Source organism: Panthera pardus, unplaced genomic scaffold, assembly GCF_024362965.1.
Source record: "Panthera pardus isolate Hobbes unplaced genomic scaffold, ASM2436296v1 HiC_scaffold_20, whole genome shotgun sequence".
Classification (NCBI taxonomy): Eukaryota; Metazoa; Chordata; class Mammalia; order Carnivora; family Felidae; genus Panthera; species Panthera pardus.
Window position 1 is genome coordinate 5,905,855 of NW_026526766.1, and position 20,413 is coordinate 5,926,267.

At 40.3% G+C, this 20,413-nt stretch overlaps 1 protein-coding gene and 1 non-coding gene across 2 annotated transcripts in view; both read left to right on the forward strand.

Annotated features, from left to right (window-relative positions):
- LOC109275505 (uncharacterized) overlaps positions 1-20,413 on the forward strand; it is a 73,100-nt gene that overhangs the window by 45,145 nt on the left and 7,542 nt on the right. The gene's annotated exons all lie outside the window — the stretch shown is intronic.
- Positions 16,354-16,461, forward strand: LOC128778774 (U6 spliceosomal RNA). Its single transcript, XR_008424486.1, has one exon. It is a non-coding gene; the product is annotated as a U6 spliceosomal RNA (small nuclear RNA).

The window sequence follows — 20,413 nt, forward strand, 5'->3', positions numbered from 1 at the left end:
AGGATATTCTGTTTCTCTTTTTTAAAAGTTGCCTTTGGGATTTCCATAGGGACTGCATTAAATCTGTAGATCTGCTTTGGATAGTATTGATATCTTAACAATTTTCAGTCTTGCATTCCATGAACATGGTTGTTTGCATTTGTATCTTCTTTAATTTCTTTCAGCAATGTTTTATAGTTTTCAGTGTACAAGTCTTTGACCTCTTTAGTTAAATTTATTTCTTAGCACTTTATTCTTTTAAACTCTATTGTAAATTATTCTTTTTAATTTCATTTTCTGATTTTTCATTGTTCGTGTTTAGAAAGACAACTGATTTTTTTTTGTTACTGATTTTTGTATCCTACCACTTGTCTGAATTTATTAGTTCTAACATTGTGTGTGTGTGTGTGTGTGTGTGTGTGTGTGTGTAGAATCTTAAGGGTTTTCTATATTTAAGACCATGATCTGAACAGAGATAATTTTGCTTCTTCCTGTCCAAATTGGCTGTTTTTTATTTCTTTTTCTTGCCTAATTGCTCTGGCTAGGACTTCCAATATTGTGTTGAGTAAATGTTGCATGAGCAGCCACCTTTGTTTTATTCCTGACCTTAGTGGGAAAAGTTTCAGTCACTCCATGTCTAGTATCATGTTAGCTGTGGATTTTTCATAGATAGTTTTTATTATTTTGAGATTCTTCCCTAGATGTTTTTTTTTTTCCTTGAAGGGGTATTGAATTTTGTCAAATGCTTTTTCTGCATTGTTAGATGATTGCTTCTTTCATTTTATTATGTTAACGTTGTGTATTAATTTATTACATTGATTGATTATTTTCATATATGGAATTACCCTCATATTATGGGAATCAATTTCACTTGGTCACAGTGTATGATCCTTTTAATATGCTGTCGAATTCTATTGGCTAGTATTTTGTTGAGTAGTTCTAACATCAGTTTTCCTAGTGGTGTGGTATATAGTTTGTCTTGTACCATCTTTTCCTGTGTTTTATATCACAGTAATGCTGGCCTCATAGAAAAACTTAAAAATCGTTCCCTCTTCACCTTTTTAAAAGGAAAAGATTGAGAAGAATTGGTATCAAGTCTTCTTCAAATGATAGAATTGATAGAATTCACTAATTAATTCATCTGGTCCTGGGATTTTCTTTTTTGGGTGATTTTTGATTACTGATTTCATGAACTTACTGGTATTAGATCAGTTAAGATTTTATGTTTCTCTGTGTTTTAGTCTTGGTAGGTTATTTCTGAGAATTTATTAACTTTATGTAGGTTATCCAATTTGTTGGCATATGATTGTTCATCATGCTTTCTTACAATCCTTTTTATTTTTGTAAAACTGTCAGCAGTTTTCCTCTGATTTCTGATTTTAGTTATTTGAGTTTTTTATCTTTTTTTCTTATTTATTCTAACTAAAGAAAGGTTTTCAATTTTCTAGATCTTTATGAAGAGCAAACTTGTGGTTTTGTTGTTTTTTTCCTATTGTTTTTCTAAAATCTCTGTTTTATTTATCTTGACTATAATCATTGTTTTCTTCCTTCTAGGATTAGAATTTTTGTTTGTTTTTCTTTTTCTTATTAAAGTTAAAGTTTAGGTTCTTGATCTGAGATCTTTCTTCTTTTTTAATGTGCTTACAACTATAGATTTCTCTCAGCAATGTGATGTTTCTGCCAAGAAGTCTCTTGATAATCTTGCTGAGGATCCCTGCATTTGATGAGTAACTTTTCATTTGCTTCATTCAAGATTGACTCTGTGCTTTGGCTTTCAACAGTTTGATCAGAATGTGGCTCAGTGTGAAATAAAGTATCCTTTTTATATATAGCATTGTTTATGTAGAAAACTCTAAAGAAGCTGCAAAAAACCTCTCAGAATTAATACACAAATTTGGCAGAGTTGCAGCATATAAATTCAGTATCCAAACATCACTTTTCTATATACCAAATTCAAGGGCCAATTGGAATTTGAAATCTAAGAAAATGGACACCTGGGTGGCTCAGTCGGTTGAGTGTCTGACTTTAGCTCAGGTCATCATCTCACGGTTCATGGGTTTGAGCCCCGCATCTAACTGCTGTCAGTGCAGACTGCGCTTCGTATCCTCTATCCCCCCCCCCCTTGCACTGCCCCTCCCCACTAATGCGTGCGCTCTCTGGCTCTCTCTCTCTCACAAAAATAAATAAACATTAAAGAAAAGAAAAGCTGGAGGCATCACAATTCCAGACTCCATGTTATATAACAAAGCTAGAGTGATCAAGGCTGATTCCCAGTTTTGATATATACTTTGGTTCTCATTAATCTCAAAGCATTTTCTAATTTCTCTTGTGATTTCTTCTGTTTCATGTCTACATATTTGTGAATTCCCCAAATATATTTCTGTTAGTGATTTTAAATTTGTACAGTTATGGTCAGAAAACATACTAGGATTGTTTCTATTCTTTTAAACAGTGTGAGACCTGTTTTATGGCCTGACCTTTCATGTGTCTTGAAGACTATTCCACGTGTACTTGAGAGAAATGTGTATTCTACTGTTTTCAAGGAGTGCACCATAGATGTCTGTTAGGTTTAATTTTGGTTTATAGTGTTCACATCTTCTATTTCCTTACTCATCTTTTGTCTAGTTGTGGCAGCCATTATTGAAAATGGGCAGTTGTTAAATAGCCTAGTTTTTCCTTCAATTCTGTCAGTTTTGTTTCCTGTATTTTATTTTATTTTTTTTTTAATTTTTTTTTTTTAACGTTTATTTTTGAGACAGAGAGAGACAGAGCATGAACGGCGGAGGGTCAGAGAGAGGGAGACACAGAATCTGAAACAGGCTCCAGGCTCTGAGCTGTCAGCACAGAGCCCGACGCGGGGCTTGAACTCACGGACCACGAGATCATGACCTGAGCTGAAGTCAGCCGCTTAACCGACTGAGCCACCCAGGCGCCCCTGTTTCCTGTATTTTAAAGCTGTTGGGGTGTTTGGGTGTAAACGTGCTTATAATTGTTAAATCTTTGATGGATTGGATCCTGTCATCATTTAAAATGTTCTTGTAGTGATAGTTTTTGTCCTAAAGTCTGTTTTGTGGGATGAATGTAGACACTTTAGCACTCTTTTGTTTACCATTTGCATGACATAGTTCTTCCATCCCTTTTGCATTCAGCCTTTTTGTGTCTAAAGTGATCATGTTTTGTTTTAAATCCATTGTGTCAGTCTCTGCCTTTTAATTAAAGAGTTTAATCCGTTTGCATTTAATGTAACTCTTGATAAGGTAGGATTTATCTCTACCATTTTGGTGTATGTTTTGTATATGTGTTCTGCCTTTTTATTCCTCAGTTCTTTCATATCAGCCTTTTTCAGTGTTACATAGATGTGTTCTACTAATGTTCTAGTGTAATAATACCATTCTAATTCCCTTATTATTTCTTCTGGAAAATGATTACTAATGTGCTCCCGCATTTCCCATGCTTCCTCAGGTGCTGAGGTGTTGTTTTTTTGCTATCTTTTGTTGTTACGAAATTTATCAGGATGTGCTGCCCCAAAATATGCCCCTTGGCATATCGAATATTTTAAGCTGAAGAACTTTGAGAAAACAGCAGAAGCAGGAACATCACTCTGATCTTCCCCCGCCTTTCTCTCAGAAATAGTTATTAAAAAGGAAAAAAAACTCTCACAGGAGAGGCGCCCTCCCTGTGCCTGGAAGAAAAGAGCATCTTTATCTTCAAAACAGAAGCACTGAGAAGAATTCAAACAAACAGAACTTGCTGTTTCTCTCAGTTTTTTATACTTCCCTCGTACCCTGACCTGACACATTTCTCCACGACCGTCCACTCTTCTCCTCAAACCTAACCTACACTTCCCTGGCCCTGTTTGTTTGAGTCTTCATTTCCTGATGAAGGCTCCTGTGCCATGCAAAACTTAGGATAAATTAGTATGTTTTCTCCTGTTAATCTTCTTTGTCAATTTTCAGACCTAGCTGGGGACCCTAAGAGGAACAAGGAAACCTTCCCCCCACCACCACCACATTGTTTCCATTTAGCAATAATAATCTGACATTTTAAAAATCATCCAGACCTTTGGTCTGGAAGCACTGTATTGCATGACAGACATAAGCATTATTATTTTTTTAAGTATATAATTTTATAAGAAAATCACATCACATTTAGGAATTAGGACAGAATTTTCATTTCCAAAACTTTTTTCCAAATGTGTTAACACAACTTCCCACCCCTTTTGTCCCGATCATTTATCTAGTGAGGAGAAAAGATCTGTTATAAGTTCAGAAATAACAGAAGTAAAACCACTGAATTAGTGAAGTGATAGCTTGTAAAAGTTATTGTGCACACACCAAAAAGTTCACGAGCTGGAAGCACTCGGACCAAACGTGTAATGAGGTTCGGGGTATATTGTTATAAAGCAGTTCGTACAGTGGGAAGGACATGACTGTTTATTCTTCACAGTGATTGGCTAGAATATTGGAATTTTCTTAAATAATAGGAGTACTGGTTACCTCCTATCAATTTTGAGAAACAGTTAAAGTTTTGCTTATGATTAACAGAAGCATAATCGAGAAATGACCCAGTTCAAGTTAGCCTTGCTAAAATTCAGCTTTGCCTGTATGACTCAACGGGTTTTGGCTCTTCAGGGAATTTTCGAGGCTGATCTCCACTTGTTTGTTATTTTAACAGATTGATTTCTTTCTGGTGACAGCTTATTTAATAATCAAACTGCCTTATTGTGTTAACGTGTACTAAGAAAAATGTCAAGGAAGTAGAGTTCAGTTGTACAGTCCATTGCTGCAAAATGCAACTGATCTCTAAAGTTGAACAGAACAGCAGTGAGACCTCCCGAGGAGACGTCTGAAAGTCTCATCTGTTTGGAGTATGGAGGGGCCAGAGCTCTTGTGATGTAGACACCACAACTTGTAACTTTTGGCAGAATCACAGGTTAGGAATGCATTCAGTCTCTGCCTCAGAAACACAGAGCCAGTCAGCAGCTTAATGTCACATGTGTCCCATCAGAGAACAAGGCATGCCTATGAGCATGTGTATGTGACCGAGAGAATCCAGCCAGCGTCCACGAAGTTTTCAGTTTATGCCTCACACAGAGGTGTCCCAAATCTCAAGCGGTGCCCACCTTTACCTCACAGATTGCACATAAGGTAAAAGAATCTAAGACAGAGAATATCAGATTATAAATTCAAGTGACAAGAAAACTCTAAGCCCCCCCCCTTTTTTTTTATGCCATCAGCTTTGGAGTCCAAATTCACCCATCCAGAATGTGCACATCAGGCCAGGAAATCAGTGCCTGGTTTTACTAGAGTTTGTCAGTAACTAAAAACTCCCTTTCAAACTTACTTTTTTTTAATGTAGAGATTGCCTCTCTCTTTATGTTGTGTTATTAAGTCTCAGTTTGGTGACATGGGGCTTATTATAAGCAGCCCCCATTTGGGGCCTGTTATTTTTAGCAGTTCGCTCCTTTCAGACTCCCAGCCAAGAGATGTGATAAAAAATTTAAGGCGTAAGTGAATTTCTTAGTGACATTCAACAGGTCATGATACCAGGTTCACATTTTTTAAGTTGGTCATTATATGGGGCACCTGGGTGGCTCCATCCGTAACCATCCAACTTGAGCTAAGGTCATGATCTCATGGTTCGTGGGTTCGAGCCCTGTGTCGGGCTCTGGGCTGACAGCTCAGAGCCTGGAGCCTACTTCAGATTCTGTGTCTCCCTCTCTCCTCTGCCCCTCCCCCACTCATGCTCGCTCATGTGCTCTCTCTCTCTCTCTCTCTCTCTCTCAAAAAGTAAATAAACATAAAAGACATTTAAGTTGGTCATTATCTTTGTTCCTTTTCTAACATTCTAAGGGAGATCATTTAATGCTTAGTAACTGCAAACATCCATTTAAAGTTTTTGAGATAATACAGTGGACCCTAGTGTCATAAGCAGGAGAATTCTGATGTCTAGAGGGCACTTTGGAGCCATGGTCCCCAAGACCCAAGCTAATCAGAACCAAATGAGTCCTAGACAGACCCTGTCACAGGAGTCACTTTCTAAAGCCAGCTGGCTTGGTTAATGATCTGTAGCCAAGTCTCACCTTCCCCAGAAGTGTCCGTGCATGTGCAACAAGTGATGCTGACCAGGGCACAAACACTTCCTTGCTCAACTAAGAGGTAATCAAGGGCGATCCAATTAACCAGAACAAGGCTCTCTTGGGCCAGAGAGCCTAGGGACTTTTGTTGGGCAGTGATCGCTTTAGCAGCAGATTCTGCAACATCTTTAAGAGTTAAGGATAGGGGCACCTGGGTGACTCAGTCGGTTAAGTGTCCGACTTTGGCTCAGGTCATGATCTCGCAGTCTGTGGCCTTGAGCCCCGTGTCGGGCTCTGTGCTGACAGCTCGGAGCCTGGAGCCTGCTTCGGATTCTGTGTCTCTCTCTCTGACCCTCCCCCGTTCATGCTCTATCTCTCTCTGTCTCAAAAGTAAATAAACATTAAAGAAAAAAGAGTTAAGGATAGATACCTGATCATTTTCACTTATCCCTAGCCAGGGGAGTAGGGATCTGGCAAAGGAGGCAAATTTTGAATTATGATGCCTCCTGGTAATTCCGGTTTGAGTTTGTGGCTTGGGACTGGAAAGGTGACAGCTATGGAGGCCAGTAAAATTGAAGGGTCCATAGTCTGCACAAGTGACTATTCTGCCAGCCCTTGCCATGTGTCCACTTCTCTATACAGAGCCTAGTTACAAGGTTCCCTGGATTGGGGTTGTTAACCAGAACAGGGAAATGGACCCCCAGGATCGAGGAGCCCTGACACAGGAGAGGGCTAGGTTTGTGCCAGAGAGACTGAGATACTGGAAATCAGAGAGAAGTTTGTGTTGGACAGAACTACGTGATCACCAACATCATGGCAAATCCGTGTCATTTGGATGTCTGATTACCCCTTTTTGTAGTGGCCTGAGATATGTGAACAGTGACATCTTTCCTGGCCAAAGCAAGAGAACAGGGGGACAAAAGAATCCTAAAGATCTTCATCGTATAAGAAGTAGGAAAACAGTGGTCTGAGAGGGAGTGAAAAATGGAAAAGAGAACATTCATGATCCAAACTCTTAGGAGGAAGTAGTCTACCCCAATGTTGGCTATTTCTCTTCCTAGTAGATTTGACTTTGGGGTCTCCAGCATTTACGCAGGACTGGAGGTCAGGTGGAGTCTTCTTCATTTGTGAGAGATGAACCCAGGTATTGACACCTTCTAATTTGGCCAAGATGCCAATCAGCAAGAGCACTTAGTAGGGTCTTTTCAGTGAATCTCACTTTCATAAAAGCATCCGAGTAAAACAGTCACTGTCTGTACATGATCAAAGGTGGAAAAATGCCCATGGTTAAATTTCTGATGAGGATTTGTTTGATAAGGAAATGTTATTTTCTGGCATGCAATGATTTAGGATAATATTTGGACAGTGAGAGTACTGACAAATTTCTAGAAACTTTCACTTCTGGAATATGTTGGTAATTTGAATATATATCCATGCATAGCCTAATAAGGTTCATTAACACTTAATTGGCAATGCTTCCCACATAATTTAACATACCAAATAAACCTAAGAATTTAATATCTCTCTTTCACAAGATGAGAGACAAATCTTTCAGGTTAACTGCAGCTTTGTGGGAAATCTCAGTTGGTTTGAGGTCAGAAAGACTCCATTTCTCCATTTAGATTTTGATTTTGAGAAAATGTCAAGAGGCTTGAACATTTGATCAGAGAGGATCACAGATCATTATGAAATAATACTTTTATCTATTAAACCAAAGTGACAATAAAACATGTTAAAGGCAAATACAGAAGGTTATATTTGTGGGTGTCTGGAGTGGCTCATTCAGTTGAGCGTCCCGACTCTTGATTTTGGCTCAATTCATGATCCCAGGATTGTGGGATCAAGCCCCATGGTAGGCTCCACACTCAGTGTAAGATTCTCTCTCTTTCCCTCTGCCCCTCTCCCCCTGTCGCACACACACTCTCTCTCTCTCTAAAAAAAATTTTTTTTTTAAGTTACTTAGTTGTGAATAATACCTAGCTCTCTTAATATTGCAAAGACTGGGTTTTTTTAAATAATCAAATACCTCATAAAGACAGTAAGTCTTATGAAGCAAGTAAGTTATTCTGCTAAGACACAAATCTTTGCTGTGAATCTTTAAGATTACTTAAAAGGTAAAGAAAAACCTTTGTTTACAATTTCCTATTAATAGTAGACAGTAGAACCCTGAGTGACTCAACTGGTTAAATGTCTGACCCTTCATTTTGGCTCAGGTCATGATCTCGTGGTTGGTGAGTTCAAGCCCCACGTCAGGGCTCACCTGGCAGCAGGGTGCCTGCTTGGGATTCTCTCTCTCTGCCCCTCCCCTCTTGCTCTTTTTCTCTCGCGCTCAAAGTAAAACAAAATAAACTTAAAAAAAAAAAAAGGAGTTGACAACAGGGGTGCCTGGTGGCTCAGTCTGTGGGGCACCTGGGTGGTTCAGTCGGTCAAGCGTCCAACTCTTGATTTCTGCTCAGGTCATGATCTCACAGTTCATGGGATTGAGTCCCACGTCGGGGCTCTCTCTCAATCTCTGTCCTTCCCCTGCTCAGACACTCCCTCTCTCTCGAAATAAATAAATAAACTTAAAAAACAAAAACAAAAAAACCACACACAGCCCAGGAAATTAAAGGCTGAAATAAAACCTAAAAGCTCATGGTGCAAAAACTGCAGATCTGGGATCCACGACAGAGTCACCTACAACTTCCAGAAATAGCAAGGAAGCGGTGAGCACAAGGAGCTCGATGGGAACTATACCTGCTTGCTTACTGCCCCTTGGGGCCGTCAGGGGTCTCCAGTTCTGTCTTATGTCCCCAGAACTTTTAAAAGACAAACTGAGGCATATTAAAAATTTTAACAGTTTATTTGAGGGCAAACCTGTTCGAATTAGGAGGCATCCATCTAGCAGATAGACATTCTAAGGAACTATGCAGAAGGAAAGGCTTTTATAGCCAGAAGGGAGCAGGATTAAGGAAGTTCTACAAGGGCAAAAAAGTAGGTTGGTTATTGCCAGGTTTCTTTCCCTCTGGAGAAGACGGGGGTCTGTCGGGCAGATTACCTGACTAGAGCGGACCAGGTGATAATGGCTGCTTGAAGATTCCATTTCAGGGACACCCAAAACTGTAATTAAGTTGTCTCATTTTGGTGGTGTGGGGCTTAGCGTAAGCAACTCCATTTTGGGTCTGTCGTCTTGTTTTTAATGTGCATGATGAGGTGAGAGTGGCAGATCAGCAAGGCGTCAGATGAGGGGTCCCAACTACAACAACTCACAGGACGAGAAGCAGAGTGCCAAATGTGGCAGAGGAGAAGAGGGCTATCATTAAATACAGTGGGCTGGGAGGTCTGGCCACGCTGTCCTTCCACTCACATCCAGTTCCCGCCCTTCCTTCCTTTAATGTCACCGGAAACATTTGTTTCTACCACCGTTCCCAGGGCCGGGGAGCAAGAGTCACTGGCAGTTTCTTTATCCATCTCAGACTTGCCTCGCTTCTCCCTGATCTCTGCTCCCCCTGGATGCTGTGGAGCTGTCCTGTGTCCCAGCCCATGGCCTCTCCACCAGCTGACTTCCTGCAGACCTGGGGCTGATGGTGTCTGTGGGCAGAAAACTTACTGAGTCCCTGGGCAGCGATCTTGTTTTCTCTGTGTGGGCTTCTTAATTGTAATTGGCTTGAGATTTGGCTCACTTATATATCCATTTTCTTTGTAGGTTTCCCTAAACTGTGCCCTTAGAGAATCTTGTAACGTGTATTACATTTGTAATTATTTCCTCAATAGGTATTTAATGGAGCAACAACTGTCCCATTTTAAACATACCTGATCTGGTCATTAGAGATTCAGATCATCTTCTTCAGCCTGAGGTACCCATACATCTGTATTATAAACTCACTTATTAATCTGAGCTAGAAGGAGTTAAGTGAAAGTTACGTGGGGGCAAAAGAATGGTGTAATGGTGGAGCTGAGGCCCCAAGCAGCTAGGATAACATCAGGATGGGGCAGATATGTGCCCACAGGAGACAAGCATCATCTGAGGAACGGTGATGTGAGAGGTAGAGACACCCAGGCCTGGACAGACACCGGTTTATGAGCCAACAACAACAGGGCAGTGGCCGGGGTACTTTCCACCCTTTCTTGGTCAGTTATGCTGGTTTGTAAACCTGCCTGATCACCCTCTGTGTAACTGACAGCAAATTTGTGCGTTCATTCACGCATGCATTGATTCTAAAATGTTTCTTGAGTACCTACTATGCACTAGGACTATTCCAGGCACTGTGTATACATCAGTGAATAAAAAAAACCTGTGCTGTTCACAACTTACCAGAGCATCAACCTGTCAGGAACTGGTGCTGGCATAGGGAAACTACTGTAATTCACTAACTGCTAGAAGGTCGATGTGCACAAGTCTGAGAGCCAAAAGCCCCAGAGGGACACAGTTGGGGTGGGGGTAGCACTGCCCACTTCTACAAGGTGATCATAGTGAATATTGGAGAAAAGTCCCCTCATGCTTCTGGCAGGGGAAGGGCAAAAGGAACCATACTGAAATGCACCGCAGCATTCCATTCTTAAAAAGGTCTGTCCTAAGGAGAAAGTACTTAACCAAATTTAAAACCCACCAGATCTTTTTCAGAGCCTAACTGATATGGGGAAAGGGAAATACCCAAATTCAACGAACTCAAGCCTTCCGTGGGAAGAAAAGGAAACACCCACTTCTAGTCCCCTCTAGCCTTCCATGTGGGTAGAAAGAAAGAACCAGCTACAGCCCATTCTAGCCATCCTGTCCCACTAAGGAGAGGGGAAGAGAAGCACATGCGCAGCAGTCCCCGTCCAGAGGCACAGGCTCACAAAATGACTTTGAGACCTAAACGTAGGACTATAGAACAATTCCTTCCCCCCATGCCTTGCCACCAAATTACTAAAGGCCCATTGACAGCAGTTGATTTTATGCAATTCATCACTTCCAGCTACCCAGAAAAATGTACAAGGCACACTTTTTAAAAAAATTTGAAAATACAGAGCAAGAATCATACATGGTCGGGTTGTTAGAGTTATCAGACCAGGAATATAAAACAATGATAAATATGCTAAGGGTACTAATGGATAAAGTAGGCAGCATGGAAGAACAAATGGGCAATACAACAGAAATTCTAAGAAAGAACCAAACAGCAATGCTACATACCAAAAACACTGTGACAGAAATGAAGAGTGTTTTTAATGGGCTTTCTAGGAACAGGACATGATTGAGGAAAGAGTCTCTGAACTTCAGGATATATTCATAAAACCTCCAAAACTAAAAAGCAGAGAGAAGAAAAAGACTGACAGAATATCTAAGAATGTGGGATAATTATGAAAGGGGTAGCATACACTTAACAGAAGTATCAGAAGGAGAAGAAAATTAACTGAAGCAATTTTTGAAATAAAAATGGCTGAGAATTACCCTGTATTCTATAAACATTGGGGTGCATGTGCCCCTTTAGATCAGCACTCCTGTATCTTTTGGATAAATTTTTAATTTTTTGAGGAACCTCCAGAGTGTTTTCCAGAGTGGCTGCACCAGTTTGCGTTCCCACCAACAGCAAAAAATGGTTTCCCTTTCTCCACATCTTCCCCAATATCTGTTGTTTCCTGAGTTGTTACTTTTAGCCATTCTGACAGGTGTGAGGTAGTATCTCATTGTGGTTTTGATTTGTATTTCCCTGATGATGAGTGATGTTGAGCATCTTTTCATGTGTCTGTTGGCCATCTGGATGTCTTCTTTGGAAAGTGTCTATTCATGTCTTCTGCCCATTTCTTTACTAGATTATTGGTTGTTTGGGTGTTGAGTTTGGTAAATTCTTTATAGATTTTGGATACTAATCCTTTATCTGATATGTCATTTGCAGATATATTCTCCCATTCGGTCGGTTGCCTTTTAGTTTTGCTGATTGTTTCCTTCACTGTGCAGAAGATTTTTATCTTGATGAAATCCCAATAGTTCATTTTTGCATTTATTTCCCCTGCCCTTGCAGACGTGTCAAGTAAGAAGTTGCTGGGGCCTGGGTCAAAGAGGTTGCTGCCTGTTTTCTCCTGTAGGAGTTTGATGGTTTCCTGTCTCACACTTAATTCTTTCATCCATTTTGAATTTACTTTGTATATGGTGTAAGAAAATGGTCCGGGTTCATTCTTCTGCATGCTGCTGTCCAGTTCTCCCAGCACCATTTGCTAAAGAGACTGTCTTTATTCCATTGGATATTCTTTCCTTCTTTGTTGAAGATTAGTTGGCCATATATTTGAGGGCCCATTTTTGGGTTCTGTATTCTATTCCATTGATCTATGTGTCTGTTTTTGTGCCAGTACCATTCTGTCTCAATGATTACAGCTTTGTAATACAGGATAAAGTCCAGGATTGTGATGCCTCCAGCTTTGGTTTCCTTTTTCAACACTATTTTGGCTATTCATTGTCTTTTGTGGTTCCATACAAATTTTAGGAGTGTTTGTTCTAGCTCTGTGAAGAATGTTGGTATTGTTTTGATAGGGATTGCATTGAATATGTAGATGGCTTTGGGTAGTATCGACATTTTAACAATATTTTTCTTCCAATCCATGAGCATAGAATGGTTTTCTATTTCTTTGTGTCTTCCTCAATTTCTTTCATAAGCTTTCTTTAGCTTTCAGCATACAGATCTTTTACCTCTTTGGTTAGGTTTCTTCCTAGGTATTTTATGTTTTTTGGTGCAGTTGTAAATGGGATCGATTCCTTGATATGACTTTCTGTTGCTTCATTATTGGTGTATAGAAATGCAACTAATTTCTGTACATTGATTTTGTATCCTGTGACTTTGCTGAATTCATTGATCAGCTCTAGCAGTTTTTTGGTGGGGTCTTTGGGTTTTCCATGTTTGCAGGACAAACATCTGAACAAGGAAATTTGTCAGGGATAAAGAAGGCCATTGTATTATAATATAAAGGGTCAATTGTTCAAGAGGATGTAACAGTTTTTAATGTGTCTGAACCTAAATACAGAACGTCAGAATATGGGAGGGGAAAACGTGTAGAACTGCCAGAAGAAAGACATCAGTCTGCCCACTATTAGAGTTGGGAACTTGAGCACTTGCCTCAGAAATGCACAGAAAATCACTGAAATTTTCGTTAAAATCAACAGCACTATCAATAGACTAATTCATCCAACAGCATCACATTACACATTTGTCTCAAATTCACATGGAACTATTTAATAGCCTATACTCAACCACAAAACACACCATAAGAAATAAAAGAATATTAATTGTGCAGTATCTGTTCTCAAGCCACATGGATTAAACTAGAAATCAATGACAAGAAAAATGGTTGGAAATTCCCAAAGCACTTATAGATTTAAAGTATACCTCTAATGAGACATGAGACAAAAAAGAAATCTTGAGAAAGATTTTAGAATTATTTTCAACTAAATGAAAATGAAAGCACAACTAATCAAAACTTGTGGGATGCAGTGAAAGCAGTGTTTAGAGGAAAATTTATAGCAGTGAATGCATATATTGAGAAAGATCTAATATCAATCATTTAAACTTTTACCTTAAACTAGAAAGAGAACATTAAATTCAAAGTAAACAGAAGAAAATAAATAATAAAAATTAGAGCATAAATAATAAAATTGAAAACAGGAAATGAAAAAAGAAAATAAATGACACTAAAAAGCTTGTTTTTGAAAAGATGAGTAAAATTGATAAACCTTTAGCCAAGCTAAGTAAGAAAAAAAAGAGAACACACAAGTTACTAATACGTTAGTAATTAACTAGAAATTAAAGAGTGCACATCACTTCAAATCCCATGTACATTGCAAGGATAATCAAGGCATAGTGTGCCCACAAACATGATAGCCTGGATTAAATAGACCAATTCTTTAAAAGACATAGTCTGTCAAAACTTGCACAAGAAGAAATAGACCATGTAAATAGACCTATAGTTACTACAGAAATTGGATCAATTAATAATCTTCTAAAACAAAAAGTGCCAGGCCCCAATGACTTCACACACAGCTTAAGAAGTAATTCTAATCCTCTACAATCCCTTTCAGAAGATTAAAGCAGAGGGAATACTTTCTAACTCATTTTATAGGGCTAGCATACTTTTTTTTTAAATTTATTTTTGTTTATTTTGAGAGAGAGAGAGAGCAAGCAGGGGAGGGGCAGAGAGAGAGAGAGAGAGAGAGATTGAGAATCCCAAGCAGACTTTGCACTGTCAGTGCAGAGCCCAATGTGGGACTTGAACTCACAAACCATGAGATCAAGACCTGAGCTGAAGCCAAGAGTCAGATGTTTAACCGACTGAGCCGCCCAAGCGCCCCGCCAGCATACTTCTAATACCAAAAACAAAGACATTACAAGAAAAGAAAACTACAGATAAAATCTTTCACGAACATAGAGGAAAAACCTTAAACAAAATATTAGCAAGCCAAATTGAGCGACCACATATAAAAAAAAATAGTATACGACCACCAAATGGGATTTTTCTAGGTGTGCAAGTCTGACTCAGCATTTGTAGATCAGTTAATGTACCCCCTCACATTAACAGGCCAAATAAGAAGAATCACATGACTATATCAATATTTGTAGAAAAGCATTTGACAAAATACAGAAACTCTAAGTAAACCTGAGGGGAAGCTCCTAAACTTGATACAAGAGTATCTACAAAAACCAACAGCTAACATTCTTAGTGGTGAGAAACTCAGACTTTTCCCACTAAGATTAGGAATAGTGCAAGTATGTTCTCTTTCACTACTGCTTTTCAACACCATACTGGAAGTACTAGCTAATAGATTAAGAAAAGAAATAAAGTGTATCCATATAAGGAAAGAAGAAATAAGATGGTCTTTTTTTCAAAAATGATATGATTGTGTATATAGAAAATCTAAAATTAAACTCGACTATGGAGCACCTGGGTGGTTCAGTTGGTTGGGTGTCCGACTTTGGCTCAGGTCATGATTTCACAGTTTGTGAGTTTGAGCCCCACATCAGGCTCTGTGCTGACAGCTCAGAGCCTGGAGCCTGCTTCAGATTCTGTGTCTCCCTCTCTTCTTGCCCCTCTCCCATTCACACTCTGTCTCTCTCTCTCTCTCAAAAATAAATAAAGATTAAACATTTTTTAAAGAATAATAAAACTGGACTAATTATAGCAAGGTTGCAGGATACAAGGTTAATATACAAAGTCAGTCCCTTTCTTCTAAACCATTAATGAGCTAGTAGAATTTGAAATTAAACACTATACCGTTTACATTAGCACACAAAAAATAAAATGCTTAGGTATAAATCTAACAAGATATGTACAAGACTGTATGAGGAAAACTACAAAACTCTGGTTAAAGATACTAAAAAAAAAACAACTAAATAAATGAAACACTTCATGTTCGTGGAAAGGAGCACCCAATATGGTCAAGATTTCACTGTTCCCCAACTTGATCTATAGAGTGAATGCAATTCTAATAAAAATTCCAGAATCTTTTTTGTGGATATCAACTAACTGATTCAAAAGTTTACTTAGAGAAGCAAAAGACCCTGGATAACCAATACAATATTGAGACAGAAGAACAAAGTCAGACAACTGATAGTACCCAACTTCAAGAATTAAATATAAAGGTATAATAATCAGTGTTGTATTGGAGAAAGAATAGACAAATAGATCAGTGGAACAGTATAGAGAACCCACAAAAATACAGTCAAGTGATACTTGACATAGGAGCAAAGGCAGCACAATGGAGAAGACAGTTTCTCCACCAATGCTAGAACTAAACATCTACATGCAAGAAATTAATCTAGACCTTACACCTTTCACACAAATTAACTCAAAATAGGTCACAAATCTAAATATAAAATGCAAATCTATAAATCTTCTAAAAAATAGGAGAAACTTCTATGACATTGGGTTTGGCAATGACCTTTTAAATAAAACAACAAAGGCACAGTTCACAAAAGAATTAATTTTCTGGACTTCATTAAAACTTTTTGTTCTGCTAAAACAATGCAAAGGGAATGAGGAGACAAACCACAGACTGGGAGAAAATATTTGCAAGAGACTTATCTGTTAAAGGACTGTTGTATAAAATATATAAAGAACTCTTAAAACTCAATAAGAAAACTCAATTTAAAACGGCAAAAAATCTTGGGGCACCTGGGTATCTCAGTTGGTTAAGTGTCTGACTCAATTTCAGTTCAGGTCATGATCTCACAGTTTGTGAGATAGAGCCCTATATTAGACTTCATGCTGACAGCACAGAGTCTGCTTGGGATTCTCTCTCTCTCTCTCTCTCTCTCTCTCTCAAAATAAAATAAAATTGAAAATGGCAAAAAATTGTGCTCACTTCAGCAGCACATATACTAAAATTGGAACGACACAGAGAAGATTAGCATGGCCCCTGGTGCAAGGATGACACACGCATTCATGAAGCGTTCCATAAATAAATAAACAAAAAACAAAATGGCAAAAAATCTTCACAGACACCTCAGCAAAAAGATAATACAGATGGTAAATAAGTACATGGAAAGCTGCTTTGTATCATATATTATCAGGGAAATTTAAAGCAACAGTGAGAAACCCCTACACACCTATTAGAATGGTCAGAATCCCAAACGCTGACAACACCAAATGCTGGGAAGGATGTGGAGTAACGGTAATCCCCACTCACTGCTGGTGGGAATGAAAAATGGTACAACCACTTTGGAAGACAGTTTGCGATTTTATTAGAAAACTAAACATACTCCTACCATCTGATAAATTGTGCTCCTTGCTCTTTACCTAGAGTTGAAAATAGCTCCTCCACTGGGGCGCCTGGGTGGCTCAGTTGGTTAAGCGGCCGACTTCAGCTCAGGTCATGATCTCGCGGTCCGTGAGTTCAAGCCCCACGTCGGGCTCTGTACTGACAGCTCAGAGCCCGGAGCCTGTTTCAGATTCTGTGTCTCCCTCTCTCTGACCCTCCCCCATTCATGCTCTGTCTCAAAAATAAATAAACGTTAAAAAAAATTAAAAAGAAAATAGCTCCTCCACACAAAAACCTGTAAACAGACACTTATAGGAGGTTTACTCATAGTTGCCAACATTGGGAAGCAACCAAGATGTCCTTAAGTAGGTAAAGAGATAAATAAACTAGGATGCACCCAGAAAATGGAATATTATTCAGTGCTAAAAAGGAATGAGCTATCAAGCCATGAAGAGGCATGGGAGAATTTTAAGTGCATATTCCTAAGTGAAAGAAGCCAATCTGAAAAGGCTATGTATTGTATGATTCCAATTATATGACATTCTGTGATTGCAGCTATATAGTCATTAATATGAGTATATGAAAAGGCAACATCTATGATGACTGTAAAAAGGTCAGTGGTTGGCCAGGGTTATGGTGAATGGAAGGACGTTCAGGTGGAGCACTGAAACTTCTCTGTGTAATACTGTAATGATAGATGTATGCCATTGTACATTTGTCCAAACCTATAGATGGCATAACACCAAGATTGAGCCCACACATAAACGATGGACTTTAGCTGATTATGATGTGTCGATATAGGTTCATAAATTGACACAAACATACCACTTCAGTGGAGAATGTTGATACTGGTGGAGGTTAATCATGTGTGGAGACAGGCATATGTGGGGTAAATCTGTACCTTTCTCTCAATCTTGCTGTGAACCTAAAATTGCTCTAAAAATAAAGTTTATTAAAAAATAAAAAGCTCTGCCTTTCTGGACCTTCTTTCTCAGGGAGACTGAACATAATCAAGAAGACAGACAAAAACTGAATAAATATTTAGCATCTTTCCGCCATTGTTAGGAGAGCATCTTCCTCCTTTGAGATAGCTCCAACTTTTACTCTAGTGTTTCACTATAATGGGCCTCCCCTCCTTCATTTTGGTGGTGCCATCAGCTGTCAATCCCTTGGGATCTATGGCCATCTCTTGGGTTTTCACCCTTTTTGCAGGGCCTGGATGGAAAAAGGCATACCACTGTCGATGTTTGTCAGATTCATGGAGGAGTGGAGACAAGTAGGAGCTGGCTCCTGGCATTTCCAGTTTATGCACGATCCCAACCAGGGCCTCTGCCACCCACTGGTGCTCCGGCCCCATCCTCCCTCTGCCCTGCCAGGCTGGCCATGACATTGGCAAGAATCACCATGGAGAGTTCCTATCTACATGCGTTTGGTTCTTTCTCAGGATGGGGCCTCAGTTCTCAGTTGTTTTTCTAGCTGCCCCAATCAGCCTCCTCTGATAGATAGGTAAAACCACGGGGATGGGATTGTTCAGGACAACCAAGGACAGAAAGGTAAAGCTTTAGGGAGGAGTTCATTCTCTTAAAAATAAAGGATGGAATTGATCCGATTTAATTTAGTATTAAAGATTCTCAGAGCAATCAGGATCTGACCCATTCAGTGAATAATTGGCATGAAGTAAACCTCGACCATCTCAGTAGTTGGCAAGGGGCGTATTTAATTATTCTCTGCTTTTCACGTGGATGGTTTGGCCTGGTGAGTCAGGCTAGGAGGGACCTCACACTAAACATCTTCCCCACTTTATTCAGCCAAGTAGAGAAAGGCATAAGCTGGGATTCGTCATCTAGGCATGACTACTGGGGAGACCAACTCCTGACCTTATGATTACAAATCAAAATGTGGTAAATGGGGTTATCTGGAAATGAGCCAGTCGCCATGCTGGACATCTCCTTTCAGACAATTGTAAATGCTTGGACACACACATCTCGACCAGTGCTTTCATGAGGTGATGGTGTCTGCACAGGTGCAAGGCCACTGGATTAGCCACGCTCTCCTTTCTCGCGGATCTATCCTGAGCAACACAGGGTATCTAGTATCTGAGGCTGAATTGTGTGGGGCGAACTAATGGCATCTGTAGGCTGTGAGACCTAAGACTTTCTAACTTTTGTTGGCACTTTTTATTAGATGGCGTCCACCCTGACTGTCAGGCCTGTGCTGAGCCTCACCTCTCCTCTCCCCCCTTCAGGCCTTACCTGTGTATCACTCCCCAAATTGTTTCTGTGCCATTTCTCTATCCTTTCTTTGCCCTCCTGTCTCTGTGGGCCCTATGCATCACGAACAACTTGTCCAAAGAATGAGATTTTTGTCTTCCCTGTCCTCCCATCTCATACAAGTCGTCTTGACCCTTTGGCCCTCCCCTCAGTGGCCAGGACAGCAGAACTTTTTACTTGAAATGGCAGGAAATTAGAATCTTCGATCTACCCACATAAATCTTATGTTGTCTCCTCTCAGAATCACATAATTTGGGGCCACCTGGGTGGCTGTTGGTTGAGCGTCCGACTCTTGGTTTCAGCTCAGGTCATGATTTCAGGGTTTGTGGGCTTGAGCCCAACATACAGGCCCTGCTAGCAGCACGGAGCCTACTTGGGGTTCCCTCCCTTCTCTCTCTCTCTCTCTCTCTCTCTCTCTGCCCCTCCCCTGCTCTCTCTCTCAAGATAAATACACATTTTTTACAAAAAGAGAATCACACCATTTTTATTACCGCCTCAGGCTGGGTCTGGCCAACACAGGTTCCCGGCCCTGGTTCCATTAACTGACAAGCAGTCCCTGCACTGTGGCAGCTATAGGGCAGAGCCCTAGGGCTATGGATGAAACTGAGCACGGAAGCCGAGACCCGCATTACTGAGAATGAGAATCAGCCGAAGTGGCAGAATTCAGGCGGATACTAGGCGTCACAAGTCAGCAAGGCCACAGCACAGGTGACTATGGGGCCTTTTCTGTGATGCTGAGGGTCCGGAGGTCTGGCAGTTTTCCATTATTGCTGGTAGGGGAGGTGGGGAGATCTCCAGGATTCATCACAGATCTATTTCTTCTAAATCTGGAGCAGAATCCCATAATTTTGGAGAAGGAGAGGTGTCTCTGAATTAGAGCTGCTGGTCGTGAGCTGCGGGAGACTTGAGCACAGTATATTGCAGTGGCCATTTTCTGGAGTGCGGGGCTCAGGTCTTCACTCCATCCAGGCCGGTCTGGGCTATAAGCTTCAAGAAGACAGTTGCACCAGAGGTGCCGGAGTTGGGGCTGAATTGGCTGGACTCCTTACCTCGTTCGCTGAAATTCGTACACGAGAGGCCTCCGGCCTCGGTGTGGAATGTCAAGCCGTTGGAGGCACAGGACACGTACAGCAAAGATGGACAAGACCGTTATGCAAGAGTACTGCCCTGCCGCACAGAGACCTCGCCCTGTCCAGTGACTAGCGCTGAATTGGGAGTCTCAAATGCTTTTCCCGTGGGAACCAGGGATGTTCGGGAGGTGTGTTGGGCCTCGCAACTGAGGTCTCTTAAGTGTATTTATCCCTTTTCCCCCCAAAGATTCCAGTCTCAGGTCTCTTTATGGCCTGACTTCTTTGCCAAGAACTCTCGCCTGTGTCACCTGCATTG